Source organism: Berghia stephanieae, chromosome 1, assembly GCF_034508935.2.
Source record: "Berghia stephanieae isolate SIO BIC M18660-M18661 chromosome 1, UCSD_Bste_1.3, whole genome shotgun sequence".
In the NCBI taxonomy this organism is placed as follows: Eukaryota; Metazoa; Mollusca; class Gastropoda; order Nudibranchia; family Aeolidiidae; genus Berghia; species Berghia stephanieae.
In genome coordinates, this window is record NC_088360.1 from 90,316,719 (window position 1) to 90,334,218 (window position 17,500).

General features: G+C 34.3%; 1 long non-coding RNA gene across 1 annotated transcript in view; it reads left to right on the plus strand.

Moving 5' to 3' along the window:
* Positions 1-14,875: 14,875 nt before the first annotated feature.
* Positions 14,876-17,500, plus strand: part of LOC144964824 (uncharacterized) — a 15,272-nt gene continuing 12,647 nt past the window's right edge. Inside the window, exon 1 of the long non-coding RNA XR_013643932.1 lies at positions 14,876-14,998. This is a non-coding gene — a long non-coding RNA (uncharacterized LOC144964824). The remainder of the gene's footprint in view (positions 14,999-17,500) is intronic.

A 17,500-nucleotide genomic window follows, 5' to 3' on the forward strand; every position in this document is an offset into this window, starting at 1 on the left:
TGTAAAATGACTATCTGGCCATTAACGGCGTTGTCTCTGTCCGAAAAATTGTAATGTCGCCTAACAGGCGTCATGTCTCGTCCTGCATGTTAAGTGTTGCTGTTAGTCAGGGACCCTTTGTAAAGCGCTTTGAGCACATTTAATGGATACTGCCCTATTTAAAAAGCTCAAGTTTTACGAAATTTAGGCAAATTTTTAAATTTAAATATCGATCGATTAAAATTGACCCTCAACTGTCAAAGAGTTTAAGACAAGATAAAATGATTTATTGACCCTTTCTGGAAATTATAATTTTCAAATCAGTTTTATAAGTTTCAAATCTGAAAGAGACATTTTGGAGCGACTTTTTTGGACAAGTTGGAGTGTCATTTCAACCGATGTCTCTTTTCAGATTGGATGATGATGATGATGTGGTGGTGGCGGTGGTTGTAGTTGTAGTAGTGATAATGATATGATGTGGTGATGGTGGTTGTAGTAGTGATGGTAGTGATGATGATGATGATGTGGTGGTGGCCGTGGTGGTTGTAGTAGTGATGAGGATGATGTGGTGGTAGTGGTGTTGTTGGTTGTAGTAGTGGTGTTGTGATGATGATGTTTCCACACAGTGGTGGTTGTAGTTGTGGTAACAGTTATGATGAAGAGGCTGCAGCTGCTGCTCTTACTGATGATGATGATGATGATGATGATGATGATTATGATGATGGTGATGATGATGATGATGATGATTTTTATTATGATGGTGATGATGATGATGATGATGATATATAATAATAATAATAATAATAATAATAATAATAATAATAATAATAATAATCAATAATAATAATAATAATAATAATAATAATAATAATAATAATAATAATAATAATAATTATAGATCTTTATTGTCAATTGATATGGCAATTTGTCTTTAGTTTCACTTGTTATAACGTCATATGATAACTATAACATTGAACAGATAGTTCACACCTACCTATTCCTTCTCTCTCTCTCTCTCTCTCTCACACACACACACACACACACACACACACACACACTCTCTCTCTCTCTTTTCTTTCTCTGTCTCTCTCTTTCTATCCATCTATATCTCTCACTCTATCTTCTCTCTTTCTCTCTCTCTCTCTCTCTCTCTCTCTCTCTCTGCCTGTCTGTCTCTCTTCTTATGTCTTTCACGCGTGCGAGAACACATATACACACAACATAAACAAATGCATTTCGTTTTCAATGTGTTACAATTGTGGCAATTCGATACCAAATATTATCATCACTATCCATTAGTCAATTAATTTAACATTAAATGAATACATCAATTAGTTAATCAATCACCATGTCAATCCTCGGTTTGGCTGTACCATATGAAATATTGAAGATTTTTATTGCAGATGGAAAGAACGTTGATTTGTACTTGTTAGTTCTATATTTAATCTGACCAAACCTTCTCCCAGATGGTAAAAGATTGAATTCATAGTATCAAATATGTTTTTTTTATTGTTGGTAATTGCTTTTGAGATGTGGACGTACAGGAGAATGCTGTAAATACCTTGGACAGCAAGAAAAACAAACATCGAAGTCCTCGACCTAATGGGCCAAAAACAAAAAGAACTTCTTTTGACTGTGAAGCACAAAAAGCTGTCATATTTTGGACATATGCGAAGACTTGATAGTCTCGAAAAAAGGATAATGGAGGGAAGAATTGAAGGAAAGAGAGGCAGAGGAAGACAAAGGAAATCCTGGACAGATGGCATCAAGGAAGCTACAGGACGGCGCATGGCAGACTGTAACGAGGCTGCAAGGGACCGTGAAGGATGGAAGGCCATGACATCCGACCTCTGGAAAGAGATGGAACCCGGGTAAGGTAAGGTAAGTAATTGCGAATGCTTTTCTTTCCATTGCTTTTCCATGAATTCTTTCTACGCTATCAAGAGCATGGTTTATTATTTTTCCTGCCTCTTTGATAGACTTGAAATGATGATGATGATGGTGACGATGATGATGATGATGATAATGATGATGATGATGATGATGATGATGATGATGATGATGATGATGATGATGATGATGGTAGAGGTGATGGTGGTGATGACCGTGGTGGTAGTTGTGATTGTGATGATGATGATGATGACGACGACGACGACGATGATGATGATGATGATGATGATGATGATGATGATGATGATGATGATGATGATGACATTGGTATTTTTTAGATTATGTTAAAATTTTTGGAAATCAAAATTGGAATATGATGGGTTTGAAGCGGGACCTTCACTTCGATTCAGCAGGAAACCGATAAATAATGAAATATTCCCATCTACATTTTTTTTCACCTTCCTAAGCTACTTTTTTTTCTTCTCATCCTCCTGCTAGCTGCCGTTGCACCTCTCTACATATTTATCCTCCTCCTTCTTATTGTTCTCTACTATCTTTCTCACTCTCTCTCTCTCTCTCTCTCTCTCTATCTATCTATCTATCTATCTATCTATCTATCTGTCTATCTCTCTTTCTCTCTTTCTCTCTTCCTTCTTCTCTTCTTTTTCTTCTTCTTCTTCTTCTTCTTCTTCTTCTTCTTCTTCTTCTTCTTCTTCTTTCTTCTTCTTCTTCTTCTTCTTCTTCTTCTTCTTCTTCTTCTTCTTCTTCTTCTCTTCTTCTTCTTCTTCTTCTTCTTCTTCTTCTTCTTCTTCTTTCTTCTTCTTCTTCTTCTTCTTCTTCTTCTTCTTCTTCTTCTTCTTCTTCTTCTTCTTCTTCTTCTTCTTCTTCCTTCTTCTTCTCTCTTCTTCTTCTTCCTTCTTTCTTTCTCTCTTCTTCTTCTTCTTCTTCTTCTTCTTCTTCTTCTTCTTCTTCTTCTTCTCCTCCTCCTTCTTCCCCCTTCTCCTCCTCACCAACATCCTCTCGTTCTGTTTCTCCTATTCCTCCCTCTCCTCTTTCTACCCTCCCTCTTCGTCCTCCTTATCCTCTTCTTCTCCTTGGGGTAATTGTTTTATTTCTTTAACCCTATCAAAGTAATACAACATTCCTAATTCTGATATAAAAATATTCAAAATATATTTCAAGACAAATAAGGTTTTAAATGATTATACTTATAATCACTGAAGTTATTTTGCGATGAAATATCAGAAAACAGACACGTGATCATAACATGAATATTAGGTCGACATAAATGAAGTTGTGAACAAAATAAAAATACATCAAATGTAGATGTAAATCACCAGTTTCCTATCCATTTCACCCGTTTTGCTTTCATTGATTTATTGAAATCTTTTAGAGTAAACTGTAGAGTCTAGTCTTGTGTTAATAAAAAAATTGAGAGCACGTCCCCACTACCAATTCTAATTGTAGTAGTAGCAGGTTACTATCATGGGCTATCACCAAAAACGAAAACCAAGGGAAATCACTAGTCGGGAAACCTCAGGATAACTCTTGAGTAGATATTCTCGTTATTAGCTCCTCGGGTGTCATGATACTTTATCAACTTGCACATAGTATTGTCTTAACACTTCATATTCGTATCGTATCGTATCGCTGAAGAGCTAATAGGTCCTAAAAAATCTTTAAATGCTCTGTGAATCTTTTATGCAGAGATAAATTTATCAATTATTTAAACAGCATTCAATGATAATTCATAATATTGAGTATTGAATATCTAATACATAAATAAGTGTCTTAGTCAATATTCGTAGTATAATTAATTCTATTTACATTCATTACGCATGTCCAACTTTGTACATTAGGGAGTTTCAAATAATTGATATACAAAATGCAATAATATCCAAGTCATGTTACATTTTTCATCAAATCAAATATTATGTTGGTAAATTCTTTATCAATGGCATTCTTAAGATTATTAATTGAATTAGAATTGTGTCTCAAACTTTAGATTATCCCAAATTGTCACAATTCTTTGAATTAGGTTATTTTTCCTTACCGTATGGACGAATTACATCTTTCAACATATATCTTAAACTTATCCCCCTAGTGTTTGTAATATTATGCAAATAATTTTAAAAATCATTATAATCCTTATTGTGTGAACCATGCACTAGTCTCTCTCTCTATATATGAATAAGACCGCCTCTTATTCTACGATATTTTAGCGAAGGTAAATGAATATACTTTAATCTTTCTATCTAAGATAGCTGTCGAATATCAGACAAAAGTCTTGTAGGGCGTCTTTAAACGTTCCCAATGGTAACAGACTGTCGCTTAAATAAAGGACTCAAAATACTTTTTCCATACTCAATACAATGTCTTATGACAGACTTATAAAATTGGACAAATAAATAATTCCCACAGAACTTTACGCTCTTTTTAATACACTCACATATATTTTCATCAACACAATTTATTGACAAAATGACCCCCAAGTACTTTTCTGAGCATGTAGTTGACACCCACGTGATAGGTGAATAAAGGGTTAGACCTACCAATGAGCAGCCCTCTACATTTAGTAATATTAAAATAAAACTGCCAACTGTTTAGCGAATTTATGTCATTTCGTAAAACACCTTTATCTAATTTTGGTGCATAAATTTTGGTGTCGTTAGATAAAATTTTCATTTAGAATTTATAGTATTGGGTAGATCATTCATATTGATAATGAACAGTAAAGGACCAAGCACACTGTCCTGAGTTAGTATACGATAACAATGATTATGTAAAGGCTAATAATAATACTGATCAGGTTAATCATTGTTTGATCACGGGATTTCACTCTTATGTCTTTATAGGGAGTTTGCTATTATTTTATAGTAAGGATTTGTCTAAAGAATGGAAAAAATAATTTAGAATGAGCAAAATACGACAGATTCATGGTCATACTTCAGCAAATTTGATATTATTAATTCCATGGGATTCTTTTTCTTCTGAAATACTGATGTGTGGAGGTTAAGAGGTAAGAGATACACCTATAAAATGAACTACTAGGACAGATTTAAAACTGATTTATGTTGAAAAAAAGCAAAATAAAAAATACAGGATGCTTATAAATCAAAAATATCAAATGTTGAGGGTATAAGTAAAATAGTTTAATACTTTATTTGTGCGAAGTGATGAACATTGAATGAAGCAAGCGTTAGATGTAGAGAGTGAGAACATTTTTTTCTTTTAAAGAGAGAGAGAGAGAGTAGTAGTAGTAGTAGTAGTAGTAGTAGTAGTAGTAGTAGTAGTAGTAGTAGTAGTTGTAGTAGTAGTAGTAGTAGTAGTTATGTGTATGTAGTATTGAACAACGTTAGATAGTATAGTGCTAGTATAGAGAGAGTAGTAGTAGTAGTAGTAGTAGTAGTAGTAGTAGTAGTAGTTAGTAGTAGTAGTAGTATGTAGTATTGTATAAGCAGCACAGTTAGTAGTTTAGTAGTATAGTAGTAGTAGTATAGTATAGTAGTAGTAGTATAGTAGTAGTAGTAGTAGTAGTGGTAGTAGTAGTAGTTGTAAAGCGCTTTGAGCACATTTTAGTAGATATTGCGCTATATAAAAGCTCATTTATTTTTATTTTTTTTTTAGTAGTAGTAGTAGTAGTAGTAGTAGTAGTAGTATTAGTAGTAGTAGTAGTAGTAGTAGTAGTAGTAGTAGTAGTAGTATAGTGAGTATAATAGTATAGTAGTAGTAGTAGTAGTATAGTATAGTAGTAGTAGTAGTAGTAGTAGTAGTAGTAGTAGTATAGTAAGTAGTAGTAGTAGTGTATAGTGAGTATAGTATCATATATGTTGTTGTAATAGTAGCTCTAGTGGTAGTTTGACAGGTTGTCCCATACAGTTTTTCTGGGCAGACAGACTCTAGATTGGAACCAGTTCGGTGGATCCTATTTAATAACCCCCCCCCCCCAAGTCCTTTCGAGTATTTACTGGAATGTGTGTGTCTTTAATTGGCATAGCATTATTATAATAATTTTTGCAAGCGTGTGTGTGTGTGTGTGTGTGTGTGTGTGTATGTGTGCGTGTGTATATTCTGAGACATCATCATCTTAGGTATCAATCACACTTAATCGATTTGTACATGTTATCACCACAGCACATTGCAGCAGGCCTTTATACTTAAAATAATTATATTACGTCGCCTGCCCATCCCATGGGTCGAGTCTTCACTTACCGACATTTTTAATCAACACATTTGTTTTAGTCATTTGGCTTTTGAGACTGAGTTAATCTGCAATTCCCGAAGCCTAAAAACGTATTAAATATGTTTGATCATGAATTTCAGTGTTTACCTTATTTGAAACAAGAGCTTTTAGATATGCGGCTAGTGCTCTTCTAGTATGACACTCGCTTTCGGATCGGAAGGTCCTGGGTTCGAGCCTCACTCGGCGTATAATTGAGTCCTTGGAAAAGGCTTTTTACTCACATTATCTCATCGTAGTCAGGTGTAAAATGAGTACCTAGCCGTTAACAGCGTTGTCTTTGTAGGAAAAAAATTGTAATATCGCCTCGCCTACCAGGCGTCATGTCTCGTTCTACATGTTACGTGTTGCTGTTGATCAAGGACCCTTTGTAAATCGCTATTGGTGGATATTGCTCGATATAAGACCCCATTTTTTTCAAATCTGAAGGTGTGATAATAGATCATAGACTAATCAACAACGTAGTTTTTCTATCTTTGATTTGATTTGGAAATCCCTTTGGTAATATGTTGCTGGTCATGGAAACAGCAGAGAGTAGAGAGTAAGATATATTATAAACCAATGCGTGTCTTATCGTAATACTTACCTATTGGTCTTCCAAACTAGAATAATAAAGGTTATTGGGCTACCTTTGACGATTTCGTTTCATGCAGTCATATTACACAAAAACAAATTGTTGTCGTGCCTTTGCTATTCTGACATAGAAAGACAGAGAAATAAATGACGTCTTTTAAGTTTATTTTGATTTAGGCAGCATTGGTGATGTTATGCTGGTCCATGGCTAATGAGCATAAATATTGGGCTTTTCTCTAGAAGTTGATGAAAACCAGATGCGAATATATATAAGGTTTAAGAATAAACAGTCTTTAAAATCACGGAAAGACTTTATGGACACCCTGTATTATTATGTGCAATTGGGAGAATGGATTCTGCTCCATGTCTTCGAGGATTATGAATGAAAACAGCTATGAAAGGGTTGTGTAAAATTGTGATTTTACTTTAATCTAGTTCCAATTATATATATATTTTTTAAATTAGTCATTTGACAGGAGCATAAGCGCAACATATTCCAAATAATCATAAAATCTTATTTAATGATATGTTTTCTTTTGTCCTCAGACGACGATGATATTTCTTCCGCTTTTTCTTGTGGGCTTTCAACTCTGCTCTGCATCCCACTCACTTCACTGTGGCAAAGGGAAATATCTCATAAAGGATATTGTTAATAGAGGAGAGACATGTGAACCGTGTAAAGAAGGGTTCTACATGAACTTGAATTACCATCGACGAGAAAAATGTGAATTATGTGACGAACCTTATCTAGGAAGAGGAAAAATTATTACAAAACCCTGTACCCGTTCATCCAATACAGAGACTGGATGTGACAATGGCTACTATCGTGTCCTGAAAAGGAAAAGAACATTTCACTGTATTAAGTGCAAAAATTGTAAAGATTTCAATGAGGTTCAATTACAGTCGTGTGGAGAAGATTCTGATACTCTTTGCTTGAAAGAAGAGATGCTTAACATGTATTGTAAGACTAGCGCTCCAGAAATCCAAAACAAAGACCCACCCCCCTTTAAAACATCAACTTCGAAATTCCAAACAAAAAGGTTCCCCGAGCAAACAACATTTTCAAAACCCCAGCTTTCTACAAATTGTATTAACTTTAAAAATGAATATGACTCGGAAAGTATTTCTCATGAGGAATATCTGTCAATAAAACCATCTATATTTGCATTAGTTTTGATACTAGCTGCAATAGTTGGCATAGTAGGAGACCGTGTTTTGATTTATGTGAGAAAAAGAAAGACCAATGCTTTCACGCCGGGAACACGAAACCACCATGATGACAACCACCATGTTACTTATGTTGACTCAAGGATAGACCCAAGTAATTAGACTAGCATGAATCCAATTGAGAACATAATATACATATATATATATATATATATATATATATATATATATATATATATATATATATACATATATATATATATATATATATATATATATATATATATGTGTGTGTGTGTGTGTGTGTGTGTGTTTGTGAATGTATATGTGTGTGTGTGATCTGGTATAATAAAACCAATCGGATGTCGGAAAAATACGAATCATATATTATTACATGTTATTTGAAAAGAGGCAAAGTTTCTGGACATAATGCAGTTTGAAATTTGTAATTATCTTAATTAGGGCCGACGTTTAAAAACCCGGAGAAAATCGCTTTTAAAGACAAGTCATAAATATTTATTACAAATTGTTTAAAAGACCATAACATTATCATCATAAAAGGACTTGCATAACACGGTCATACTCAGAAATAAAATAATAAAGCCTACTGTAACACAAAGCAAACATTATGATTTTATATATATATATATATAATATATATATTAATATTATAATATATATTTATATGAGTGAGAGAGAGAGAGAGAGAGAGAGAGAGAGAGAGAGAGAGAGAGAGAGAGAGAACACGATCTGGGAACACGATCTTTGTCTTTCAGATGAAGGATATAATATATAATAAAATATATATTCTATATATAAATTTCAAAGTTTCCTTGTTTTTTCCTGTTTTAAAAAAGAATTGTCAAGACTTTAGTGCATCCTTTACAGATAGTTCGAAGATGACGTCATTCAGGCCTTTGTTATTGTTTTTGCCATCCGCGTTTGTGAGTTGTTCTCACTAAACTGTATTAACCAGACTATAAAAGGTCATGGTTACACAGAGTTTGTGTGTTGGTCCGTTATATTTCCGGATGGCAATGTTGTGAACTCCTTGGCCAAGCGCATTCTATCTATAGGGGGACCTTTGCTTGGGCTGACTGGTACATTTAGATAAAGTCGAAATGGGCTCATTGGTGGTTTCACGTTTTCTCTATTTGAACCAAGCCCTCTTGTCTTCCTTTTTCTTTGGTGCTTCAGAATTACGTTTTTTTTTTACTCGCTCTGAAATGAATAGTAATAATGTTGCAAGCGCCGTAAAATCCCTATTACCCCTCCCCCCCCCCCCCCCCCCCCAAAAAAAAAAACAAGCAACAAAATAGATTGCTTGTTGTATATTCTGTTTCCTTTAACAACCAGCCCCACTTTGTCTTACATTTTCTTTGGTGCTTTTAATTTCAGGCCAACATCGTTTCCCCTGTCATTCTCTTATTACTGACGCTGGAAGACCCACACGTGTTCAAGCGCCGTAAAATCCCCAAAAACAAAACAAAACAACAACAACCAACAGCAAACTAATTTATTGAATTCTATTTAAAATATTAGATTGTTGCTCTTTCTCCTCTCACTTATCGAATCCGTCAACTTAAGGTACGGAGCCTGTTTAAGGTCTACAAAGCTCATTAAGTCTCCTTCGTTATCGAGCATTAGAAGGGTAAAATCCACAAAATGAAACCAGGGGTATATCTGAATCTGAATCTCCATTAATGTCCACCTTCACTCATGAAGATTTTGACATGAGCAATAACATTAAGGTGAAAATTCAGCATTGATCTAGAAGTAACTTCCTACGGTAAATTGTTCCAATCTGTGATGTATCTGGGGTAAAATGAGAATTTTCTGAGGTCTTTGGTGGATGTCAGGGCCATGAAACTATCCATGTAGGAAGTCTTGGATATTCGTGTCTGTGTTTGGAGATCAGGATTTGAAATCGCCACCAGGTTGTTCTTTATCTTATACATCATGGTCAGGCGTGCTATTTTCCTCCTAATTTGGAGTGACTGCCATTCAAGTTGATCAATCATGCTGCTCACACTTGATGTATCCCGTAACAAAACTAGCGGATCGTCTCTGTATTACCTCCAGTTTATCAATATGGTGTTTTGTGTGTGGGCCCCAAACAGTGCATGGGTATTCAATTTGTGGTCGAACTAATGACTTGAAAGCTAATGATTTTAGGCTTGATGATTTAATCTTTAAATTTCTTCGGAGAAAATCCAGGGTCCTATTTGCTTTTTTGTGGTGTTGTTGATGTTATCGTCCCATTTTAAGTCTGATGTTATTGTTATTCCTAAATATTTGGCTGATGTTATGTGCTCTAAGGTGTGATTGTGTAACTTGTAATTGCATGTGATTGGAGATTTCCTTCTGGAGGTGGAAATGAAATTTGCATTTCTCTGTATGAAACTCCATGCGGTGCCCCTGTTCCCAAGCCGCCAGTTTCTCAAGGTCGTGTTGCAAATGTGCAGATTCAAGAGCATCTGCCAGGCCGTTAATATAAAAAAAAAAAAGAAAGAGAGCGGGACCGAGGACGGAGCCTTGTAGAACACCAAATTCAACTGGGACAGATTTGGATGATTCACCATCAATAATCACTGATTGGGTACGGCTTTCAGGAAGTTGTCAATCCATCTGTTGATTTTTTCATTTATCATGTCAAAGTTTGTGGCATAATAGTTTGTGGTCTTCTTTGTCAAAGGGCTTGGAGGAGGCCATTATAAGTGAGACTATGAAACGTCATCAATAAAGCTGATTAATTGTCTTTTACATGAGCGCCTGGATCTAAAACCATGTTGGGGTTCATATAGGATATCATACCTATCTGTGTATTTCATTATATGTCTGACAATGATGTGGTTGAGATACAAGTGAGACTGGGCGGTATTTTGAAGGAATCGTTCTCTGTCATTTTTTTTATAAATGGGAGTTTCATTAGCTGTTCTTCAATCCTCTGGAACCTCACCAGTGTCGAGTGATCCCTGAAAAATCAAACGGAGGCAGTCTGCAAACTCTTTGAAAAGTCTTGCTCGGATGTTGTATGGTCCACTAGTCTTAGTAGGATCCAAGTTTTGAAGAAATTTTGCAATGCCCTGTTCCGTAACAATTATGTTTTTCATTGACCTAACTGCTATACTGTTTGATGAGGATGGTGATGGTGATATGGGGAATCGTGAAAGAGAAGGATGGTGATGGAAATGTTAGGAAGGATGTTGTGACTATTATTATTATTATTATTATTATTATTATTATTATTATTATTATTATTATTATTATTATTATTATTGTTATTATTATTATTATTATTATTGTTATTATTATTATTATTATTATTATTATTATTATTATTATTATTATTATTATTATTATTATTATTATTATTATTATTATTATAATGATTATTATTATTATTATCATTATTATTATTATTATTATTATTATTATCATCATCATCATCACCTTCATCATCATCATCATCATCATCATCATCATCATCATCATCATCATTATTATTATTATTATTATTATTATTATTATTATTATTAGTACTATTATTATTATTATTATTATTATTATTATTATTATTGCGATTATTATCATCATCATCATCATCATCATCATCATCATCATCATCATCATCATCATCATCATCATTATTATTATTTCTATTATTATTATTATTATTATTATTTTTATTAGTATTATAATTATTATTATTATTATTATTATTATTATTTATTATTATTATTATTATTATTATTATTATTATTATTATTATTATTATTGATGTTATTATCATTATTATTATTATTACTATTATTATTATTATTATTATTATTATTATTATTATTAGCATTGTTATTATTATTATGGCTAGCACTATTACTATTATTATTATTATTATTATTATTATTATCATTATTATTATTATTATTATTATTATTATTATTATTATTATTATTATTATTATTATTATTGCTATTATTATTATTATCATCATCATTATTATTATAGTGCTCTGACTCCTAAAATATAAGATTCCAGAAACAATGTCATACTTATTAACACATTCAGAAAAAAATATATTGCCGTTTTTATATTGCCGATATTACAATCCAAATTATAAAAGGATGAGTTTTAATTTTACATTTAATAATTGACAGTGATTCTGAGACACAAATGCTATATTATTTAATAGCGTTCCAGATAAAGGCCAACGGGAGGAAAGGATCTTATTCCAACTTCTCTATGCACTTAGGGAATCACAATTTTATGGAATCGCTATCCGAAAGTAATAGAGTTTTTACTGTCTTTCAATGGGGAGCTGCAAGGTCTGGGCAGGACGTACCGCTTGCTGAAAGGAAATAGATGTGCATTTCGAACCCATCACCTTTCTTTTCCAGGTGCATTGATCGCCGCGTAATCCTGTCTGACATCCTGGCCTCTCATGTATTATTGTGTTCAAAACAGCACCTTCCGGTGATGTTCCCTGTTTCTACTGAGCTTGTTATGGGCGCGACCGAGTCCTCGGCGGTATAACCTGGCTAGGGAGTAGGTGAGACCCCTTCCGCTTAAGGTACAGGGGTCTGATTCATGGAGCGGGACTATGGTAGTCTCAGACTATAGCAAAGTCTGAGACTTTGTAGTCTAAGACTTTGGGAAGTCAGAGACTCCGGAAAGTAAGCTATTCATGGAGTCAGACTTCGTCCCTGACTATCAAGTCTCTGACTACGCTTGCGAAGTCTCAGACGACAGAGGTCAATCTATTTTTAACTGGGGATTCCTCGGAAACGTACCACAACACGTCATAGAAATGTGTTACTTTTCCAGCTGCGCATGCGTCATACGAAGTGGCACAGAAATCATATATCTATTTCTTCTTCGTGTTTGTTTTGATCGTTTTTTGTTGTTGTTGTTTTGTTGTTGTTTTTTCCCCACAAATAAAAATAGTGTGAGACAAGTTTAGGGGTGTAAAAATTGTTTGAGAATGTGTGTGTGTAATGTTTTTAGTAAATATAAATAACGATGGCACTTAAATGATTCTTATCCACGGTGTAGCATTGTTCTAAGTAGAGAGCGGTGGGCGCTGCCTGAAGCATGGGGTCCCGAAAATACTAACGAAAGAGCGATGATGGAGAGGAATCGGTGGAAACAATACAGACAATGGGCGTTTCGGGTACAAACCCTTCGTCGGCACAACAATAAACAAATAAACGTTGAAAACAAATAAGATGAAATGCAGTATAAATTGCATCGTCTGTACTCAACGATGGTTGGAGTGTGAACGAATCGTTAGCGCGGTGTGATAGAAATGATAAGGCCAGTGAGAGACGTGAAATTTCTAGAAAATAATGGACGATAAAAGACATAAAAGAAGTGTAATAGTAGTCGTAGTAGTAGTAGTAGTAGTAGTAGTAGTAGTAGTAGTAGTAGTAGTAGAAGTAGTAGTAGTGGTAGTAGTAGTTGTAGTAGTAGTAGGAGTAATGATAATAGTGAAAGTAGCAGCAGCAACAGTAGTAGTAGTAGTAGTAGTAGTAGTAGTAGTAGTAGTAGTAGTAGTAGTAGTAATAGTAGTAGTAGTAGTAGTAGTAGAAGTAGTAGTAGTAGGAGGAGGAGGAAGTTACTATGAAACTGTGTGTTGGGGGGGGGGGGGAGGAGGAGTCCCTGCAGAGTGTTTTGAATGGGCAAGATGAGGAGTGTATGTGCGATTGTCGAATCTTCGAGAAAAGTAAAGAAAATAAAATAAACAAAACCAAAAAATTAATAAATAAATAAATAAAAATAAATATAAAATCAAAAACTGTCGGGTATTCTTGTTCTAATCGCTGTACAATTACTTCCCCCAGCGTAGAGGACATATTATGATTTTGAAATTTAGTCTCAGACTACGATATTTACACCTGCTAAATCGCGGGTGTAAATTTCACCCGTTTAGTCCCTCGTTTAGTCTAAGACTTCGCGTAGTCCGGCTTAATGAATATCTTACAACGCCTTTTAGTCTGAGACAACGGATTTAGTCTAGGACTATCGTCGTAGTCCCGCTCCATGAATCAGATCACAGGAGACAGAATCCACCGCTGAGTGGTACACGCTCTGCTCCTCATCCACCCACCTCACACTCATTCTGTGGTGTGGTGTCTTCTGTATGTCCTTACTTTTCTTAATCTAACCATATGGCTCATACTTGTTCCTTTGGTCGGCCTGTGGCCCATGTCTTCTGTATCACCACCTGTGATATATATATATATATATATATATATATATATATATATATATATATATATATATACAAACATAAGAGATAGATAGATAGATAGATAGATAGATAGATAGATAGATAGATAGATAGATAGATAGATAGATCGATGGATAGATAGATAGATCGATCGATAGATAGATAGATAGATCGATCGATAGATAGATAGATAGATAGATAGATAGATAAATAGATAGATAGATAGATAGATAGATAGATAGATAGATAGATAGATAGATCGATAGATAGATAGATGCCGTACTGTGAAAAAAAATACTTTAACAAAATTTGGCCAGAAATCTCTTTCTTCAAATATTGATTAAAATGACCCTAATCTTGTCAAAAACTCTCAAACCTGGGACTTCAAGAGGGTCTCACGTTTGAGTTTTTGACAGGATGTGCACGGTATATACTATGTTCCTAATCTTTGTAACTAGTTTATAAGCTATCAAGCAGATCTAATCAGCAATTCGCACATTATTGCATGCGATTATTGATGTGTAAATAATCTATCGAACATTTCAAATGAAACACATTTATAACAGGTATCTTCTTTTGGAGCACACTTGAGTTGAACACCAGTTTATACTAGACAACTTTCTGATTTCAGTATCCTAAATACAAGTTAAACCTGTTCGATCAACAATTTGGATTAACCTAATATGGGACATAATACCATAATATAAAGCTTTGAGATTTCCAAAGATCTTAATATTATAATTTCCGTTTTTAACCAGAAGATTGATCTAGAAATTGTGCAATATTTTCTGTGATTGGGAAAATCCTTGACGTCACTTGCTGCTATTTATGGAAACATTTAAAATGGATAAATCCTTGCGTGACTTACGTAAGATGCTGATTAAATTTTACTCGAGTTGATGTCACCTCATCGAATTAAGGTATAGATCAGAATGTTGTTGTTTGTTATGCCTTAATTGACTTAATGATAATATGGATATTATGCGCTTAGTAAAAAATATCACAACATTCACCAGCGGGATATAATGTACAAACGCACAAAGTTATGTGTAACCTTAAAAATGTATCGTTGGATTGACACAATTTTTGAGAACTACCCATAACAATGGCTGGCTAAACACAATAACATAGAGTTGATTGACGTCAATTTTGCTCCATCTATACATGTCATTTTCTTAAAAGAGTTAAGTATTGTGGAGGAATATCATCCATTTAACAAGGTGTCTAACTATGATTGCTTTACCGATTGTTATGTTTTTTTTTTCTAATTTAAGTAATGAAATGTTGAGCAAAAAGGTAAGGTGGCCTGTCGTCAAATGACAAAGTAATCGCAATGTTGTCGATTGTGTGACTTTTATTCATGGAGGATTTAAAATTGTTGGAGTGAAACAGTTAAGAAGAGTGTATTTATATTTAATTTCCAATTCTTCAATTACAACCATGTAGTCTGGCAGTAGGACGCTCAACGTCGGACTGAAAGGTCCAGTGTTCGAGTCCAGCATAGTTGCGTTCTTGGAACAGGGTTTTTAGTCAAATTCCTTCACCGTACTTAGGTGTAAAAACTTGGGCGTTAAAAGCGTTGTTTTTGTCCTTTAAAAATTGTAATATCGCGTTTCATTACTTTCAGGTGTTATGTCTCGTCCTACATGTTATGTGTTGCTGTTTTGCCAGGGGACTCTTGTAAAGGGCTTTGAGCTCGTTGAGTGGATATTGCCCTATATAAATGCTCTAGTTTTCTAAAAGACTTTTGCTAAAACAAAACGCTCAGAAAGTTTGACTTACCACTGAAGTTATGTGAAACTAAGAAAATTAGTTCTAACTAAATGAATGATGATCTAAAAGATGATAATTCATTGTTTAAAGTAATTATTAAGGAATAGTCAGGGAAGAAAAGGTCCGGTCGACAAACATTATTAGCTATGAGTATGTTGTATTTGAAATGGCTCGTATAACTCAATGTCAACACCTATGGTCAGAATAATAAAACAAAAACTGAGAAAGAATAAGACTCCTGAACTCTTGCCTTTTAGAATTTCGAACAATTTCACGAATACCGCTGAGCAAGTTAGAAATTTTAATCGCGGGAATAAAAGAATAAAGAATACTTTTATTATGCATCTCCAATAAACTTATCCGAATTGTCCATATTTGCAGGTCTGATAATCGAACGTTATGGGCTTGATCTAACATGGTTGTAATGGGGTATATTTTATTATTGATTTGAGAGTAATTTCATTACAACTATGAGACCATAATAAATTAGGTTATCAGACCTGCAAATAAGGAAAATGTGACTCATCGCCTCAAAGCGATATCATGTCGGAGTGATTTAGAAACTGAAAGTTGGATTTACGAGACATTGATTAAATGTGTTCGTTTTATTTAAAAGAAAGAACATAGATCTAGTTTCCTAAAGAAATAAAATCGATCAGACCGGAAACATTTAAGGCGACACATATTTTTGTATGTCTTTGTGTGTAGTTCGATTGAAATGGTGAGCAGCACTGGTAAGTATTTTACTTAAACGCTAATCATCAATAGGATTTCAACTGCTCAAACGTATGAACCTCAACAGATATAACAATCTATAACCTCTTCATACCAATGAAATATACCCTGACGAAGAATGTTATTATTATATCACCTTTCATTTTGGGGAGAATCCGATTATACTTTTAACATAATGTCAAAAGTATTATAAGGCGTCCCTATTACCTTTTGTAAAATAAATAACACCGTTGGAATTCCAAGAAATATTTTTCTACGGCACGTATCTTGTTTTACTAAATATAGATTACGACACGTGATGATCACAATGGTAATTGATGAGGTCAAATCGTTGAATTCAAGAATCGATCGGTTTTAAAAAATGATCAATTTTGTTAAGACAATATATAGATGAGGTCAACGTGTACTTATTTGCAGGTCTGATAACCAGGTTGTGGAGAAGACGAGCATAAATTATGTTTCATGATGGTATAAAAACATCGGCAGTCTAACCTTATAAAATTATGGTGTCTAATCTTGTTGCACTGACCAGCAATATTGAGATGCCAATTGATGGAATGGGTAAGAATGTTTAAAAGAAACAAACAAACTTTAGCTCTTACATAGAGCAATATCCACAAAACGTGTTCAAATCGCTTTAAAAGGGTCCTTGGCCAACAGCAACACGTACATATAGGACGAGACATGACGCCTGTCAGGCGATATTACAATATTTTTATCCGACAGAGACAACGCTTTTAACAATCAGGTACTCATTTTACACCTGAGCACGGCGAGAGAATGTGAGTCTTTTCCTGGGACTCAAATATGGGCCACTCAGAGAGGGGCTCAAACCCAGGACCTTCCGATCCGAAGGCGAGTGTCATACCATAAGACCACATATTCGCACAATGTATGAAATATATATGGTCAGG